Raw genomic sequence first — 20,467 nt, 5'->3', positions numbered from 1 at the left:
TTAACAGTTGCACATCATGAAGGCATTTAATAGCACTGAATTGCATGCATTGAAAGCTGATGTGGTAAATGCTCTGTTTGTATTCTACCCCATTAAAATAATAAATTAAAAAAATACTTATTCCACTGAGATTTCCTTCTACATCTCTGCCCTCTTCAAAGTTATAACCTACATGAAATAATCCCCGTACAAAATAGAGTGTTTTAATCTGCATTAAAAACCTTTGAAAACACAACCCTAGGGAGACCTCTGAGATTCAAGCAATAAAACTCTCCACTCAAAGTACAGTGAGTCTGTAAGCCAGGGTATACTTGTGAAGGACTCTGTGCTGGAAGTGGATGAATAAGGCTCTAATGACAGATCCAAATTCAGTCATCACGGCATGTCTCTATGTACTCGTCCAAATAACCACAGGCTCTTTGGGCATGTTTTCAACTGCTCAGTGTAGCACGAAGGAGTGGCAATGCTCAGAACCTAAGGCTCCATTTTGGTTTGAGTCCTCAAAATGTATTATTATCTCTCATCAAAACAAAGGCTGGAGAGTACTGCTCCCTCCCCTGTCCCCCTCAGTCTTTTGTCTAATATCTAGAATATCCAAGTGTCCTTGTAAAACTCAGTATCTTCAGTGGTGGAAATTCCCTCTTACAAAATACTAAATGTCCCTCATATTTCCCCAAAGAATTGATAGTTAGATCTCCTAAAGGCACCCTCTGTTATGTGCCTACATTACCACATTTTCAAATATGAAGACAAGGGAAACTTTTAAAAGAACTCTTGAGAACTGTTTCCAATCTATTATCCTTGTTAACAATTTCAAATATCAAGTGAACCCATCCATGTAAGTGTATACAGCTGATTATGGCTTTCTGTGTACACTTACAGAATGTAATGGCTATCATTTTAATTGACATTCTGAAGTCTGTCACTGTGCAAACCTAAGCAGCTCAATTATTTTGCCCAACAGGAGAATTACACTATCTAGAAACAAATGAGAAAAAGACATTAAAAGGCTATCCTTGCTAATGCTTTCAAATTGGGCTAAAGTTAGTTATATCCTGTTGAGCCGTCTAGTTCTTTGGACGACCAAAGTATGGTGAGACATACTGCTTGGGTCTCTAATCTTAACTGTGACATTTCCTGTCTCATGTTTTACCATCAATAGTGACCTACTTGTTAGACCATGTGGTTTTCCAACCAGAGCTTTTGATGCTAACACATGGGAAACACAATTATTTTTATATTTAGCACAAAGTGTAGCCATGAAACATTTAAGATGATTTCCAGCTTAAACTATCTGTACTAATCCTATTTTGCAGTAATTTTTTTCCTTTGTCATTTAGAAATACAGTAGCTATGGTCTGCTAAAAGCAAAGCATTCATCTTTTGTTTTCTAAGCAACTCATGAAGATGTTAAGGTATGTTGGTACTTAATAAATAGAAAACTAGCAGAGTCAAAGAATCGTGTCCTAGTTACTCAAGAGGAGAGTTGGTAGCAAATGACTTGTTGAAGATGAAAATAAACAATGGTAGCGGTATCATTTAGAGCTGAAATTCTTAGAAATTTCCATTTGTATGTAACATTGCAAACACTGCTTAGAATGCAGTTTTGATATAAAAAGCCCAATGAAATGAACAAAGTGCCCCACTATCTAACAAAGAATACTTGCTCGGTGTCACTTGTGAATAAGTAAATTCCCAACATGCAACCAAATCTCCAAATAGATGTCAGGAGTTTGCAGTATTTAAGTGAATTTTCAAAGCTATGGCCACCACACCAGCTCAAACGCAGCTGCTTTTGTGAACCATAAAGGACCTTTCAAATCACAGTGCTCACATATGGAAAAGCACATGCTCCACTTGGCCTCTGCCAAAGAAACCTCACTACCACCCTGCAAAGTACTTGGGAAATACTCCAGCAATGTGTGTACCCGTTATGAATTCTTTCTCATCGTTACTGCATTTGCTGTGCATTTTCTATAACCCCATGCTGCTTCTCACCTACACAGCCTTGACGAGGAAAAAATAGGAGAAAAGGAAAAAGAAAGAATTCAGTTGGTACATAAAAGGGCCAGTCTATTATACATGAAAACCACCCTGCCAAAAGCAGGCCCCCAAGAGCCATAGACCATATGCATATAAAACTTAAATAATAATAATATTTAAATAATAATGACACATTAGCCCAGCCCTTTAATTCCTGGTCTCATTTTCACTAGGATCCCAGTGAATGCCAACAAATTTATATCTCCAACCTTACTCAGATTAAAACGTGCAAATGAAACAAGAAGGAAGGGCTCTCCACCAAGACACATGAGGAATGAAGAAAGTATGATGTCAACATTAAAACGTCCTTCTTTCATTTCTTATGACTTGTTTCTAAGACTTAATATAAAAATAATCTGCAAGAACTTGACTACAAATTGGTCTCAAATATATTTTACTCACTATAAAGTTTAAATCTGTTTTTAGAAATCAGATGCTGGAAGTTTAGCCTGAAATATATTTCATAGTAAGTGACTAGCAGGTTTTCCTGACAAGAGAACATCTGGTGACAAGGAAAAAAAAAAAGGGAGCGGATTGACTCACACTACGGGCTAAGGGCTAAGATATCTTAGCTTGTGGGGTCCCCTGCGGGGAGGGACTAAGGGAAAATGAACAGGGACGAAGGGAATGCAAAGTTTTTGTCCAACTTAAATATGGTTTATTTAATTGCATGCCAATATCACATTGCGAGCCTCAGAAAAATAATGCCTTGCACTGTAATTAGCATGACACAACCCACAGAACAACAATGAAATTAAAAACTGCAGATACTTACAAAAGCACTCACTTTGATGAAGAAGGCGAAGCCAGAGCAAAAGGACGTTGGAAGAAAACACTGCTTCATGTATGCCAATTGCTTATGAATTAACATGTGCGGTAAAGCTATCTTTCAATTTGCACCTCCATAATTACTTTGGAACAATTAAGAACACAGTTCCGAGAAAGAAGTCATTTAAGTACATATATGAGTTGAAAAATTAAGTGCATGCAGAGAAATCAATTTTAAGTGAATTTACCATTATAAATGCAACTATAATTCTCCCACTTTAAAATTCAGTCTTATAATTAATTTCCTTCTTAAACAGTTGAAACCAAATTAAAAGTGTTGGTGTCAATAAACTATTCTAAATAAGGAATCCAGAATTTATTATTTAAATGCCCCTCTTGCACTAGGCTTTCTTAAATCTCACATGTATATAACCATAGTAAGTGTATTTTTCACCAAAGAACTTTGATATATGTTACTTTTGCCCTCGAACAGAATAAAATACGGATTTAATTAGTTTTAAAATTTTACAAGAAGAATTTTGAGCTTGATATATTCAGACTCAAATGACAACTGGCATCTTACCTTAGGGTGGGAGGTAAAGGCTGATTCTGGGTTACTAGAAATCAAGATTTGTAAGCACTCATTCATTAATTAACTTAATCATTTGTTTGCTCATTCATTTTAAAATATAGGTGGAAGGTAACAGATCAAAAACTAGATAACCAAGCAAATTATATGAGACTATTACAAGTACCATAAATCAAACAAAAGTGGGGAGGAAACAGTAAGGACTGGGGAGAATGCCTAAACAGATAGATGTGCTAGTCCTTGGATATAGTTAGAAAGAAGAGCTATTTCAAAGCCTGGTTAGAAAAGATGTAGCCATAGGAACGGAGGCTGTGTGATCCAAGCAGAAGGAATCACAAATGCGAAGGGTCACAGGTGGGGAAGAGACTGGCTTATTACACCAACAATAAGAAAGCCATATGGTTAGAAAATTGATCCAGGGCCATGGGATAAATAATAAGGCCAGGGAGATGGGCAGGGTCCAATCATTTAAAGCTCTGCTGACCGTGATAGTCCTAGGACTATCTTTCAAGAAAATAGGCAGTCATGTTGAGTAGGAAGGGACATGAGCAGGTGAACTCATGTCTGAATCCTAGCTTAGCCACTTATTACTTGTGTGATCTCAGCAAATTACTAAGTCCTCTTGGATGCTAAATTCTTACTTTACAAAAGCATGCATAAGAAATTATGTCCAGTTATAAACATCCATAATCATCATTCTTGTTAGCAGAATGATATATAAAGTTAATACAATTGTTTACATTCATATAAACCTATAGTACAAAATATAACAGAGAGAATTATTGAGAAATAAGCAAATTATTTTAATTTTTTTTGCCAATCAAAGAGCATCTACCTCTTGAGTACAAGAAGACATAAATTAGTACATTCAAGCTCATTAGGGTTTATTGTGGCTGTAATCAGAATAATTATTGATCTTAGCTCACTTCTTTGTCCCTAATTAGTTTGCATTGTATCTTTCTTGCTTCTATCCATCAGTGGTACCTACCAACCACATAGCAGCCATGACAAGGAAATGTTTGAAGTCATAACATGCAGTAGACATTTACATATGCCTCCAGTGCCTATGCTGTACCCCATCTCTCCCAATACCTGTATACCTTCCTATTCTTTCTTGTTAACAGAATGCCAATTGTGCTTACCCTTCCCCCTCGGGCACTGATGCATGGCTAGTGACTCTGAGGTGGGTGGGCATGTGAGCCACTTCTTCAAGGGAATATTCTCATTATCTTCAGAAGAAACTTTGAAATAATGACAGTGGTTCCATTTTTCTGTGTTCTAGATGCTGTCATGTTTTCAAGTGACATCTGAACTGCTACAACCAAGTCAGAAACACAAAGAGAACTAGTCTTAGGATGAAATGGTCCACGGCAAGAGCAGGGAAGATGAGAACGCCATTGCACCACTGAATCAGCCACTCTTGCTATAGGCCTTATTTTCCACTTGAGATTTACATTTCTTTACTACGTATATCCATTTGAATTGGATGCAGAAGGTCTTCTAGGGAAAAAGACCCTACCCATTTTTCTTTATCTGAGAAGGTCCAGGGTTAGAAGCTAGCTCTAACTCTAGTTCAACAAGGTTTAAGAATCTTAGAACATAAGTAATACAGCATTTTCCTCGGCATCACTGACACGTCATACAGGCAAACACATGGGTAGCCAGTACCAAATACTCTCTCCCTTGCTTTCCCTACCTGTTTAAAAATTTTTACTTTTGTTTCCCACCTGTCTGGGACATTTGTTCTCCTGAGACATAAATGAAGTATAGTTTTCATGGATCTTTTGTTCCAGAAGGTTGCCAACTAAGCTTTTATCCAATTACAAGAGTTTCAACAGAGATCACACAAGGATATTGCAGATCTCAGTCACAGGCCAGATGTTAAGGAGCAAAAAACTGCTTCATATTCTACTTAGATCAGAGAACTAACTTGGGAAAAAAAAATATTCCAGAGAAGATTAGGATTTCAAGTTAGAAGGCAGATTTGCCTGAAAAGGAAAATACCTGACAGTTTGCTGTTTTTTTCTCCCTTTGTGAAAAATTTCATTAAATGTTTGTACAGGACGAAGACAACATCCAACCTCCAAGCAGCTGCCAAGACCCTGTTATGTTGCAGCCACTGGCTAGGACATGGGAGGTGGCTCTAGCTTCCTACCCTCTGTTCTGAGATGGGGGTGGTGGGCAGGATCTCATCATTTGGTTCCACAATGCTTGCATGATCAGGCGGAGGCTTCTTAGGGCTGATCTTACCACTTGGGTCCCAGGGCAGCATGGTCTTTACTTTGATGCCCAGCACAACCTGCCTGGGGAGAATATGGAGCATGACAGCGTCAACATAGTAGTTAACAGGGTCTCCACTGTGGACTGTCAGCCCATTCACAAACTTCATGGACACCACAGCCTTGCAGCCCTGGGCCCCACTCTCTTTGCCCAGCAAGCCGTCCTGGAGTTTGTAACGCAGAGACTGCCTGAGCAACGGCACACAGACCTCTCGTGGTCACCTTTTCTGCATAAAGCTCTACACTACTCTCAGGGAAGCCGAACTTCTTCTGGAATGCTGTTGTCAACTCTCTGATCCAACGACCCTTCTCACCAAGATCCATCTGACTTATGAGATTACAGTGAAAAGATCCCAACTACGAGGAAGAAGACCAACAGCAGACACCAAAGGTGATATCACTTGCTCCTGGACTTCCCGAGCTCTAGACCCGTGAGCAATATGTTTTAGTTGCTTATAAGTCACCCAAACTCAGATATTTTGCTATGGCAGCCCAAAGAAACTAAGATACCATCAAAGAACAGTGTTTACTTTTCCCACTTTTGAGTTTCTTCTTCTTCTTTTTAAGTGAAATAAATAGTGGGGGTAGGGAATATACTCATTTTTTTTTCCAAAATAATAGATATGCCAGAGGAGTTGGAACAGGATTACTGTATGGGGGAGCTGATGACAGCGACTGGGAATGCGTTAAGAGGCAGCACAATGTCTAATGATTCCCAATACGCCAAAGCCACTATGGCTTGAAACCAAATTAACCATTTTAGTCTAATATGTATTTTCCTACAAGAAAATTATAGAATTATAAATTTAGAACATAATGGCAAGCACAAATGTAAGGAATACTGATTTTTATAATTTCATATAGTATTTAAGAAACACTACTTGAAAAATGGGCTAAGCATCATAATGGGTAAAAATTGGCTAAGAGACCACAATTAAGACCGGAATACTAAATGATGCCTCAGCTCGTGAAAAGAGCACTATCAGAATTCCACTTCATGTCTTCATTACTGATGTGCAGCAAAGGTGGAAGCTCATTCAATGTGTGAATGGTCTCTAAATGTGTAGATGTGGCCAGGGCATGAACGCTGTTGAAAAGTAGATGGATGGGTTAGAAACAATACAACCTAATTAGGCAGATCAGGGAGAGCAAACGGAAACATCAAAAAAGAGAAAAATGAAGTAAGACAAATGAGGAAAGTTGAAAGTTACTGTCAATATTTTTTAATGGAAAGAAAATCCAGTAGATAAAGGGGAATGTCACCAGCACAAGTAGGAATGGTGAAGACTGAGGTTGTAGGAAGCTAATTACTCTATAAGTATGCTGTATGCAGTTCTCAGAGTATTCAATACCCCACCAGAAAAATGCATGGAATGCTGACACAAAGTCCTTTGAGAATGATCATAATTACCATTACTCACAGGGAAGAGATTACTGGTAACACTGGCTGTGAAAGAGCTTTTATCAAGTACCTGAAAATAGCAGAAAACAATACATAGGAAAGAAAATACTAGAGGGTAGATGGAGACTGAACTATGGAGAAAGGTTGAAGTTAGGGGCATCTAAAAGCTTAAGGGACAGCAGTTTTCTGACCAAGAGCATCTTGTTTGTGAGGCGTGTACACCAAGTGTAAGAAGAATAAGTTTCTTTAAAAAATACAGAAAACTTTAAATATATTCTTCAAGAAGTTCATATTGTAGACAATGTATTTGATTGTATCTACCCTACTCCCCCCAGATCTCCAACACCATTACATCTCCACCACCTACCACTATATACCCCGAGCACCCCTACAGCCACCCTGTCACCTATATCCCCTCACAGCTTGGAGGAGAGGAAGAGATTTCCTATCTAAGATCCAGGAAAAGGACCTGAGCAACTACAAAGCAAAACGTCACTCGGAGGATGCTCATCTGTTGCAGGGAAGAAGGTGAACTTCAATGTTCCACTTGGCCTCTGCACTTTATCTGGAGATCCCCTTAAGTCTTCCAGGCACCTAGATCCAAAGGTGAAAATGTAGGCCCTTCTATATGCTGAGAAAAATATTCCTGGTTTAGAAGATCCCAAATATTGGGGGCTGTGGACCCAGACCCTGAATTTCCTGTAAACAATCTGTTATGCTGGCAGCTGCTGTGAGCAAAACAACTTGGTTTTTCTGTGTTTGTAGCTACTCTGAGCATGAGACCCTCAGGAGTTCCTGATGGCAGGAGAGTGGTTTCTGGTGGGTTTGGTTGGGGTGTGGCTGTTAGTTAAGGATCCATATATAAGTGGCTCTGGTACAGAATAAAGGGGGACATTCTTGTTTCAAGGATGACCCGTGTCTCTGTCTGTGTATCTTTGTGTGTTTGCCTGGCTCGTGGATGGTCCTGTAGTGCAGGCTCTGTACTACACGCGTAGTACTGTAGTACACGTAGTAGTACACGCGTAGTACTGTAGTACACGTAGTAGTACACGTACGTAGTACTGTAGTACACGTAGTAGTACACGCGTAGTACTGTAGTACACGTAGTAGTACGGACGGTACACCCAAACCAGTATCTGAGCTCCCGTTGCTCATCTTGGTGGCCTTTAGATATCTAAATTCCTTTGGATTTAGACTGTTCAACTTTCTTATGTCTTCTTGGCAGATACAAGAAGAAAGCACATAAATTAAGTGAGATTCAATCTCTCAGATAAGACAGATAATTCTGGTCCATGATCCCTTGAATCCTCTAAGGTCCCATGAGATCAACATGAAAGAGCTGAATTAATGGCTTTATTTCAGAAAGTTAAGTTTAATTCAATTGAACTATAAGCTACTTGAATGTATGATCTATACATGACTGTAGTAATGCAACTCCTGGCACTAGCTTACCTAAGCCACTAAACCATGGTCAATAATGACCATGTTGAGGGTACTTCCTCAAAGAAAGGGAATTTACAAATGGAAACTACTCTGAAACTTAGTCTCTAAGCTAAAAATATACTTCAATTATTATTTTTGAAAGCTTCCCTGTCACAGTGACTGGATGACAGCCTCTCTCGGCTCAGCAGGATCTTGCTCTTCAGAGGGCCCTTACATCTCCTCACCAATACGACCTGGCCATTTACACTGGACAGAGAGAGGAACCAAGCCGTCAGTGACTTCAGAAGACATGAGTGAGGCAACGCCACATGTCAAAGAGGATCTACCTTTCAGGATATAACATGGAGTGTGAGAACAGAATGGTCATGGGAGATGGCCTAGAGAGGAAGAGAACTAGAGGCGTTCTTGAAGAAGTCACACCAGCAGGCAGTAAGAGGAGGAGGTAAGGGGAACGAAGTAAAGGGGCTTTGATGGTGGAGCAGGAATGGATAAACGTTCTATGACGTGCTGACACTGGTTCTATGGTTCAGTAACGGTGACACTTATGCTTTAGATGAATGATTTTACGTAGATCCCTTGGAGCCCCAAGAACCTCCATCTGTAGCTCTCTGTAGCATCTAGCACAGCTCGTCACTATTTCTAACAACGCTTTCTTGAGATACTATAAGATGAAAAACAGGTCACCAACTTTAAACAAGTCCAGGCTTCCAGACTGGAGAGGAGAATGCAGGAAGTTAAGATGAGAGTGTGAGTCCAAATGGGGCATGGAGAGAAAACTTTCCCCAAAGTGTTAGCGATTGAAATGAATTTTGAACTAGCTAAGCAGACAAGAGCTAATACTCAACTACAATTCTTTTAAAAAAATAATGTCTTCCCATGACAGGTACTCAATTCGGATTTGTTAATTATGTTTAGCTTATTTTGCTTTCTAGACTGGGAGCTACTTCTTACCATATTTGCTTTGTCAACCAAAAAGATAAATCTATCTATATTAGGATACAAGGGCATAATCTTTAGAAAAACATTGTATCGGGCTGGAGAGATGGCTCAGCGGTTAAGAGCATTGGCTGCTCTTCCAGAGGTCCTGCAACCACATGGTGGCTCACGACCATCTGTAATGAGATCTGGTACCCTCTTCTGGCCTGCAGGCACATGTGCAGACAACATCTTATACATAATAAATAAATCTTTAAAAAATATTGTATCTTGGGGACTGGAGATATGAATCAATGGTTAAGAGTACTTGTTGCTCTTGTAGAGGACTCAGATTAACTCCCAACAACCAAATGGTGACTCGCAACTGTCTGTATTTCCAGGAGATCTGATGTCTTCTGGCCTCAGTGGGCACGAGACAAGCATGCGGTGCACACACAACACACATATATGCAGGCTGAACACTTATATACATAAACTAAAATAAAAAAAATTGAATATCAGAACCAGACATGGTTGCAATCCTTGTATTTAGGAGGCAGAAGCAGGTATATCTCTGTGAGTTTGAGGTCAGGCTGGTCTATACAGAGCATTCCAGTTCAGTCAGGGCTCCTTGTCTCAAAAGAAAAGTCTTAGGGTACACACTCATAATTTTTCCAATTATGTGGCATCTTCTCGCTCTATTTATTTCATAGCAAAAGTTTTAAGAACCTTCAAAAAGAGTGTATTCTGCTCACTTGAAATATGTGTGTGTGTTAGCATAAAATATACTTGGCATATCCTAACATAATTGGATAGCTACGCCTTGCAAAAACTTGATTTCTTTTTAATCAAATTTTTAGAACCATACTGGGTTTCTTGCCAGGGCTGCAATAGTGTGCAATAAATACATCATTAGATCAATGGTGGTCCGATGATAGATTACTCGAAAGACATTTCCAGCCAAGAAGAATAAGATCAGACGTCTCATTGTGCAAAGATTAATAAAATATTGTTTAAAGCATAGATACCAAGTTAATATAACAGGGAAGGAAACATTGCAAAACAGAACGGGAACAGCCAGGGGTTTATGATGTACTGGTATTGATCATGGATTTTCCTGAGCACTTGAGACCAGCCACACTATTATATATGCCTTGGATTAGACCTTGAGATGAGAAGGGAAAAAAGTTATAAAAAGAAGAAACCAGGGGAAGGCCTGCTGCTACAATAAATTATTAAAAGCAAGCAGGGTGAGTGGGTTGTGAAGACAACAAGGAACAGAATCAATGCCTGCAAGAAACCCCAAACCATCCCCACTTCTATAAATTTCTCACCACTCTGTCTGGCATTTCACTAGAGGTATTTCTTTCCCACACAGTCCCCGCCCCACCCCCACCCTGACCCTTCACTCTAGGCCTAGTTCCTTTTTCAGAGCTAAGCATTTGTTTTCCTTGTGTAACCCAGGCTCTGCTGTCTGCAGTCATGTTTGCAGCTTGTATTAGCGGTGTCTGTGAGGACACAGATGAGTGCATCTGTCACTCCATTCGTCTGGACCTTAAATATAACACGGACGCTGTAAGCCGGGGATACTGAGTAGGAAACACATATCAGTATCACTTCAGCATCATCCTCCACCATTTTCCTTTCTCCTCATTGCTGAAGCCACAAAGCCAATGCCATACTAAGACTTTTCTAGCTCAGTAACTACTTTCTATAAGAAAATACTACTAGACTGGCAAACAGAGGGACTCAAAGGAGGATTTGGGGAGAACAGTGAAGATGGTTAAAATTTCTCTGTTAGGAGAACAGATTGACTTGAAAAGTGAACATTTTCTTTCTTTTAAATGATTTCACTATGGGAATAAGGGTAAAGAAAAAAGGGTCAAACACTTGAAAAGAATTTATCAAATGAAAGTTAGATGCCAAAAGGCAGCCATGGTTAAAAAAAAAAAAGAATTGTTGTATTGAAGCTTGTAATGACCTATGGCCCAGTTTCAAAAAAAGGCACCATTCTACTGTGGCTGCCTGCTTTCTCTTTCCTTTTCCTTCCTTCCTTCCTTCCTTCCTTTCTCTCATTCTGTCTGCCTGTCTGTCTAAATGGGCATAAGTCAGTGCCATTGTGTGTCTGGGGCTGTGGTATACCTCAGGTTTTATAGCCACTCTAAATCCATCAACTCATGTGGAACCTGGGAAAACGGAATGTAAGTAATAATTTTTGTTAGTGTAAAAACAGTAATATTAGTGCAACATGACAACAGACAAAAATAGTGCAATGTTAAAATGCGAGTCCAAAGAATTCCTCATGTAGGCTTTGTCCCCAGTTGTGCTCTGTGACCTTTAGCAAACATTAGTCTCTCCATGTCAAGGTTGGCTAATTAAGCTTAGGGTCACCCAAACAATTATCATATATGCTGGCTGACTTTATAAGTTTTCCTTATAAAGTCAAATCCAATAAAAGGAAAAATGTAAAGACAATGGTTAAAACAAATAAAAAAGCATTACCACAAACTAAACAAAGGCAGCTCACAGCATTAGGCCAGCATCTCACTTATGGGCATTATCTTCAAACATGAAAGACAGAATTCAAGTATTATCCTTTTGTGGCTGCTGTTTGCTCATCTGTCACTAAGTAGGAAAAAAAAATCATTGTCCTCCAAAGATTAAGTGACCTATCAAATGCCAAGTGTTCCCCAATACAGAAATCGCTCTTTAAAGGTCCCTGTGATAATCCAAGAGTCTGGAACTATATAATTTCAGTGTCTCAATCTATCTATATCCTTTTCTCATCTAGGAAGTAAATATTCTCAACATTTCTGACCTCCAAGAAGTCTTTTTTTTAAAAACTTGAACAGTAGAGAGGGCAACTTCTGATAGAGATCCATTCTCTTTCAAATCTTACCTAAGAGTCTAATATGGAGAATTTTATCAGTATGAAATAGAAGAACAGAACACAGAACACACACACTGGGGTCAGAAGGAAAATTAGCAAAAACAAATCGGCAATAATTTATAAATAAAAACTAGCACTGATTTCAGTAAGAATGCAGAAAGCAATCAATTTTCAACCCATCTCTGTGGTGATGAGAAATTTTACCTAATTCACGGGACAGCGGTAACTTTCAGAACGTGAGTATCGTGGCGATTGGAGCTCATGGCTGGTCATCCAAGTCACGACAGTGTGCCAAGGAAACACTTGAGTTTGGTTAAGTCTGTACCATCCCTGACTATATGCACGCTTCCGTCCTATCACCAAGAGATATGATAGGCCTCCCCTTTCATCCTTCAGGGGAAATGATCGACAACTTGTATTAGGACTGCCCAAATTATCCCAGAGCATCCCAGAATGAAACCATCAGCAACGTATATTAGGACTGGCCAAATCATGCCAGGGCCTCCCAGAATCAAATGGTCAACAATGTGTATTAGGACTGGCCAAATCATCCCAGAGCATCCCAGAATCAAATGGTCAACAATGTATATTAGGACTGGCCAAATCATCCCAGAATCAAATGGTCAACAGTGTGTATTAGGACTGGCCAAATCATCCCAGGGCCTTCCAGAATCACAAGTACAGAAGCAGAGAGTGGATGAGAACCAAGGCCGAGGAGAGGAATTAAATTATTTTGTTTCTCCAGGAAGACTTCCTTACCACTGGGGCCAGTTTGGAATAGGAATGATTGAAGATGACAGACTCAGGACGAAAGAGTCCCATAGTTGAGGAGAGAGTTAATAAACTAACAATTTCATAAGACCAGCAAATGCCAAATTTATGAATAATCAATTATTATCTTATATCATAAACACAATTCCACTATTTCTTGAAATATGTTCTAGAGGTCCCTTATACCAGAACTTGTCTTGAGTGCTTGGAAATGCAGATGCCTAAGTTACCCTGGGCCCCGGAACTGAATTCCTAGACAAAAACTGAATTTCCAAGAAGTCACTCAGTTCATTTGGATGATTCATGTGAAGCTAGGAGGTTCGGTATAGCCCTTCACAAATTTAGACATATATATTAGGGATTTACATATTTTCTCCCAAATGTTTATGTACCATAAAAATGAAAATACTTCTTGTGTTGAGTTCTTAAAACCACTTCAATTTATAATGAACACCACTATTAAAATGTAATTAAGAACATAAAATTATTGTGAAAAAGATCAACGATGCTTCTTGAAAGTATTGACTTTATTGTCATTAAAAGTAACTATACTATTAAAGGAATTTATAGCTTTTTAAAGTATCAGTCACTTGCCTGCAGGAACTTATTAAGCTGTTGTAATAACACTCCTCCCATACCATTTTAGTCATCAGAAATTTTATGATAAAGTCTTTTTATTATTTTTAAACTACAAATTGTGAACCATTGTTACTAGTGATTAGGCCAAATTTAAACTTATTTCCAGCATATAAATTCCTGAAGGCATGCTTCATTGGAATTACTAAGGCAACCTTGACTTCCACATTGGCAATAAAGTTCTATTTACTTCTATTAAAGTGTGTGGGAGCATGTTTGTGTGTGTGTATGTGTGTGTGTTCAAAACAATTTATTTTCAGTGCATTCTTTGAAGCAAAAGAAAATAGTTTGTGATATACATGTCCCTGCAAGACTGTAAACCAGCCTCACTGGCGACATGACAACCACATTTCTTCTCAGGGAATTTTTTTCCCTCTTGTAATTCCCCCTCCTCAAATTATGGCTACAATTATCTCAGAAAAAAAAAAAAACAGTCGCCCCTTTCTAGAGACAGTATTCCCTTCATCTCCCTCAATAAAACTGCAAGTCCAGGTCAAATAATGGACGAAAATAGAAGGCAGGAGGAAGGCTTTGTTTGTAGCGTGCTGTTTTGCTAAGGGTTGCCCCCTACCCACGATCCACCCCGGTGCTCTGGCTGAAGGGTACATGCTATGTTTTAACAGATGGGCTGGCTGGCGGCTGCTGGGCTGTAAAACAGGAACGTGGAATCTGCACTGAGTAGCATTGAACTGAGTGCTTGAACTGAGTGCTTGTAAAGTTCACGGACACGTACTGACCCAGACAGACCAGACAGATGCTAACATGCTTACACACACACACACACACACACACACACACACACACACACACACACACACGATCACATACCTCCTAGCTAAGAGGGTTCATCTCTGTAATCCAGGGGAAGTTCAAGGCTGAGTTAATCCTTCATATATTTCTACCTCATGCCCCTATCAATCCTGCACATATATACAGACGCTACGATATGTGTATATGTACACTCACATCTACTACATAAATCAATGTTTTATATATTTTAAAATACCGAACTGCTCCCAACTCCTGATCCATCTCTCTCTAGCACTCTTAATAAACTCTCACGCATATCAAATAAGAATAACAAGACAATACTGCCCTGAATTCTATTTAGTCCATACAGAATATAAGCGCTATCTATACAACTGCCCTCAAACAAACAAGCAACATTTTTTTTTTACCACAAGAGAGGTAAGGAAGGAAAAAAAATGCAACGCAGGCTAAATCACAAACGAAGTGTCAGGTTTAACCTTGAATCCTCTGTTGTCAGTTCCTGCCACAACTTCAACACTTCAACACACAGGTGCTTAAACAAACACCACCAAACCAGGCTGGCAGACTCTCAGCCTGGCCTTAGCCTCTAGGCTCCCTGCTGGTCCTAACCAAGTTCCTCAGACACACCTTCTTGTGGATGTTGGAGGTCTGCGCACCCCAGGAAGAGGGGCGCCCAGTCAAGGGTTCACAGGAAGCAATTACTTCCCAAACTTTAACGTTCAGTACGGCTGTCAATGTCTTCGGATCTGCAGAGTACGGAAGCGGCCTGCTGAGGTCCCCGGAGGGTCCCTCCAATTCTCACTTGGAACGCGATCGGCGCTCGCAGCGCACGCCCGCTCGGGCGCCGGTTAATGTTTAGAAACCAGTCGCAGCCATCTAGGAACTGCTGTGCGCTCACCCAGGCGTCCCCGAGCTCCGTGTCGCCGCCGCAGACGGGCAGGGGCTCGCCCCGGACCTAAGGGTGACTGCCACCATCGCCAAGTCGGTGCCGACGCACAGTCGCGTCCCGGGCCGAGTTGGGATGCTTTGAAAACCAGAAGTTCGGAAGCCGGGACGCTGGCAGCGAGTAAGTGTCTCCTGCCTTGCCCAGCCCTCCCACGGTCGCCACGCTCCCACCCACTAGCACCGACGCCGTCCCCTGCTCGCTGGCAAAGCGGCGCCGAGGAGCGGCTTGCACGACGCGGCCACTCACCCTCCTGGCCCAGTGCAGACGCCAAATCCACGCCCCTGCTGCAGATCCTCAATCCCAAGTTTCCCTGAACCGCCTGCTGCTTGCGCCCCGCAAGACCTGGGCTCATTGGAGCTAGTCGGGCACCTGACGGGGATCGTCGCAAGCACGGCGGCCGCCCGACTCAGCAGTCGCCTGGAGCGCGCTGACAATTCACGGACCCGCTCAGCGAATGAGGCGGAACGCCGCGCTGCGCTGACTAGGCGCCTGGGGGGCGGGGCCGTGGGGCGTGGTCTTCCTCGGGCCAGCCCCCGTAAGGCGGAGCGTCCACTAGCATCTGACTGGCGTTGTCCATAGCCAATCGTCGGGGAAGCAGGACTCCTGGAGGCCGTGGGTGGTGCCTACCGTATGGTCCCGCCCCTCGGTCACTGTCCTATCGCATACGGCCGAGCGTTGGCCGGGAGACGCTCTGGCGACCCGACCCGTAAGTTGGCGGTTGTGAAGTGCGGTGGTGGTGGTGGCCGCTGCTACTCCAGCGTGGCCTGATGCGGTGGGGTCGCCCCGGGAACGAGGCTGCAGACAGAGAAGGCCCTTGCCGCTGACAGACGGCGGGAGCTCCCAAAGCCGTCGCGAGTGGGCATGCCGCGGAGAACAACCCTCGTATCTGGAGGTGCGGGACTTGGCCCCAAAGATGCCGCAGCCGTCTGAGGACTCTGAGTACCCATAGGGGGCGAGTCCCACCAGATTCAACCCTACTGGAAATGGCTCTAAGCTCTGAGAGGAAAACACTGTGGCCAGCCTCCGGGAAAGTGCAAAGCAAGACTCTCTCTCCCTTTCCCTCCACACGGCTAGGGACCCTTTGCAAAAGCCTGATTTTTCTCACGCCCCAAGGGGCCCCACGCACTTCTCATCCTCCCAAGTAGGTTCTGCTGCTGTCTGCTTGGCCCTCCAGGAATATCGAGAGGCCAGAATCATCCATCTTCTTGGACAGAAAACCGCAGAGCAAGCTACATCTGTCGGATTCTGCATTCCCCTCTCTCCCCTTCGGAAATCCTTGATTCAGATGAAGAAATGAAAGCGCATTGGGAGCCTTTAGGTTGTTGTCAACTTACTTCCGCTGCTGCAGTCGTGCCAGAATGGTCTTTTCGGCCAGGTTTGAAGGCTGTACACACACACAGGACTGGGGATCGAAGGGAATGTGTAGTCAGAAGCAAACTTGAGTATTGCCGCCTAATTTAGACTTAAAATATGAGCATGCCCCAGACTGTCCTCTGGTGTGGGGTACAGCCTATCTGGCCTAGACCCATACCCATCACCCAACTCCTGTCAACAGAAATGCACAACAGAACAGAAAGAAGCCAACTTGGTTGCTGTTCTGTCATCCACAGGCTTCCACCGCACCCCATCTCTTACTTGTGCTTGCAACCCAAGTGCTTCAGATCACTGTCTCGGTTCTGAGAAATTCTAAAGGGTCTATGTAGTCATTCAGTACAGGTGGCTGTTCATATGTGAGAGGGCTGCAGATTGTCATTCCAGTGGCCACCTGGCTGCCACAAGTCCCTGCATTCATTGCATAAGCTCATTGTAATATGATGTTTTACTCTTTTGGCTTTTTGAGGGGCCTGCCACCTAGCTCCCAGCTTCCAAATAAATCACACACAGAAGCTTATTCTTACTTAGCTTGGCTTGTTTCTGGCCTGCTTTTCTTAAATTATTCCATCTACCTTTTGCCTTTGGACATTTTTCTTTTCTTAATTTGGTATATCTTACTTTCACGTTCACTCTGTGACTGGCCCCTAGCATGCTCTCTCCTCCTTTTCTTGCTCCTTCTCCCAGAGTTCTCCTTCTATTTATACTCTCTACCTGCTAGCCCCACCTATCCTTTCTCCTGCCCCGCTATTGGCCATTCAGTTCTTTATTAAAGCATCAGGTGTTTTAGACAGACAAGGAATCACAGCTCCACAGAGTTAAACAAACGCAACATAAACAAAAGCAACAGAGCTTTACATCAGTAAACAAATGTTCCACAGCATAAACAAAAGGAACACACCTTAAAATAATATATTACAGAGTAAAATAATATTCAATAACAATACAACAGCTTATGTCTCTTGAGAAGGTTCTGATGACATCACCAGGGAGAAGGACGGTAAAGGGCCAACTTTCAACTGGCAAGGAGTGGAAAGGCACCTGCAGCAGGCAAGGCTGCAATTCTTAGGTGAGCTCTGGCATGGGTTATTTTGAACTCTGTGGAAAGAGGTCCAGAGGCAGGTTGTTAGAAGGGGGAAAAATAGGACCTGGATAGTCCTTAACAGGCTGTTAGAAATTAGTGATGCCACGCCTGAACCAAAAAACTGGGGTTTAATGCCAGCAGCCACTGAGAAGCTGCAGAGTGACTAAGGAGACTGGCCTTAGCCTACAAAAACTTAGAGGTAGAGAAGATTGATAGACTATAGGGATCTCTGCTCATGTTGGGATGGAATGGGATTGGGGTGGGGACAGGTCTGGGGATATCAGACAAGAGAAAAGAAGGCCCAAAAGACCACTCTCCGGTTGTAGTCATGCGTCAGTCAGGTTTCGTCACTGTGATAAAGTCCCGAGAAAATGTGCTGTATAAGGAGGAAGGATTTACATTGACTTACAGTTACCGTGGCACAAATTCATGGTCTCTGGACCTCTTTGGGCCTGTGACAGCATGGTGCCTCATGGTAGAAGCATTAGATAGAACAATGCCACATACTTCAGTGGTGACCAAGAATAGGGGGATGGGCAGAGAAGGGAGATGGATTGACGTGCCCTATTGTCCTGACTTCCAGTGGGCCCTGCTGCAGGCTGGACTCGCCCACTCCCACCCCCACCGTGGGTCTTTGATCCAAACTAGAGTTAGCAGGAGCACTTCGTTCTCCTTTTGAAACCATGCTCTTCCGTCTGCTTTCAAGACCCTCTAGAAGCCTCTCCACTGAAGCTGCCATGAAGCAGCGTCTTCGACTGGGGTAATAGACTAGGAAGCTCCCAGGGAAGAAATGCATGTCTTTGGACCCTGTCCATTCGCACTTGTGAATGTAGCTGGAGAAGCTGGCTAGCAGTACCCATGATGATCACCCCTGGTGAGGGCTTTTCACATGTGCTAATTGTTAGTTTAAAAACCATCTTTGGGCTGTTAGGATGGCTAAGATAGTAAAAGATACTTGCTACTAAGCTTGAATATCTGAGCCTATTCTATCCCTGGGCCCCACTTAGGGGAAGAGAACTAATGACCCCTCAAATTGACCTCTGACCTCTATATGTGCACCATGGCACTGGCATGCACACACGTACACATATACAAACAAATGTAATATTGAAGACGTTAAAAGTCATGTTGGCCAATGGAATACTACACAGCAGAAAAAAATAATGACATCTTAAATTTTGCAGGCAAATGGATGGAGCTAGAAAACATCATTTTGAGTGAGGTAACCCAGACACAGAAAGACAATTATCACATGCACTCTCTCATAGGTGGTTTTTAAACATAAAGCAAAGAAAGCCAGCCTACAAACCACAATCCCAGAGAACTTAGACAACAATGCAGACACTAAGAGAGACTTACATAGATCTAATCTACATGGGAACTAGAAAGTAGAAAAAGACAAGATCTCCTGAGTAAATTGGGAACATGGGGACTTTGGGAGAGGGTTGAAGTGGGGAGGGGAGAGGCAGGGAGGGGAGCAGAGAAAAATGTAGAGCTCAATAAAAATTAATAAAAAAAACAAAAATAAAATAAATAATAATAAAAAAGAATGGGTGGTATCTTTGTTAAGGTTTCTGTCGCTGTGATTTAAAATCAAAATAACCAAAGCAGCTTGGGGAGGAAAAGTTTATTTCATCTTACAGTTTATATTTCATCATCCACAGAAGTCAGGGCAGGAACTTAAGGCAGGAACATGGAGGTAGGAATTGATGCAGGAGCCCCAGAGTCGTGATGTTTACTGGCTTGCTTGCTCATGGCTTGCTCAGCTTGTTTCCTTAAACCATCCACGGTTTCTTAAGCCAGTCCAGTGGAGGCTCCACCCACGATGGGCTGAGCCCTCCTACCTCAACCCTAGGTCAACCTCTCAGAAACCCCTCCCCAGGCTTGCCACGGGCTGATCCTATCTAGGTGTTTTTCTCAATCAAGATTCCTTCTCAAATGACACTAGTTTGTGTCAAATTGATACCAAAACTAGCCAGCACAGATGCCATGGAAAAAGACTTGGTGTATTATTTTCACATTTACCCTTTTATAAAAAAAAATTGTTTTAGACTAAAATGTATTCATTTCCCCCTTCCCTTTCCTCCCTCCAAATGCTTCCCATTGCTCCACTCTGCTTTTCTCCAAATCCATGGCCTCTTTTTCCCTAATTGTTATTTATATACATATATTCATATACATAAATATTCCTAAATGTAATCTGTTGACGCCATATAAATGCTACTTGTATGAGTTTTTTTTTTTTTTTTTCCCAGAGCTGATCATTTGACACTGGACAACCAATTGGCTTTCACACCATCTTTTATTGTTTGCAGTTTTCTACAAGAGCCGATCCCTTGGACACAAGACGGAACATTCCTTTAGCTGCTGGCTCCCAAAACTCTATTGCGATTGGGTTACCCTGATGTTCTAGGAAGGGAAACAAGATCTCTTCCTATTTCAGGAACTCAGACTAACACTGCCTGGAGGAAACAAAAAGAAAACCCAAAAGTCTGGCTGCAAAAGTCATTTGTTTACCTTCAGCCTATTTCATGAAATTGTTTTCATTTAAAGGGGTGA

The 20,467-nt window shown here is 42.0% G+C and overlaps 1 protein-coding gene and 1 pseudogene across 2 annotated transcripts in view; both read right to left on the bottom strand.

The window, feature by feature from the left end:
• Marchf3 (membrane associated ring-CH-type finger 3) overlaps nt 1–15,913 on the bottom strand; it is a 147,218-nt gene extending 131,305 nt beyond the window's left edge. For both annotated transcript variants that reach the window (XM_048418940.3, XM_048418939.3), the window contains exon 1: nt 15,700–15,913. The gene's annotated coding sequence lies outside the window, so the exon portion shown is untranslated. The remainder of the gene's footprint in view (nt 1–15,699) is intronic.
• Nucleotides 5,443–6,097, bottom strand: LOC148119990 (small ribosomal subunit protein uS3 pseudogene; annotated as a pseudogene).
• Nucleotides 15,914–20,467: the final 4,554 nt, after the last annotated feature.

This window comes from Myodes glareolus, chromosome 13 (assembly GCF_982192425.1).
Source record: "Myodes glareolus chromosome 13, mMyoGla1.1, whole genome shotgun sequence".
Taxonomy (NCBI): domain Eukaryota; kingdom Metazoa; phylum Chordata; class Mammalia; order Rodentia; family Cricetidae; genus Myodes; species Myodes glareolus.
Note: the sequence above shows the minus strand (reverse complement) of the source record. Positions and strands in the feature narration are given on the sequence as shown.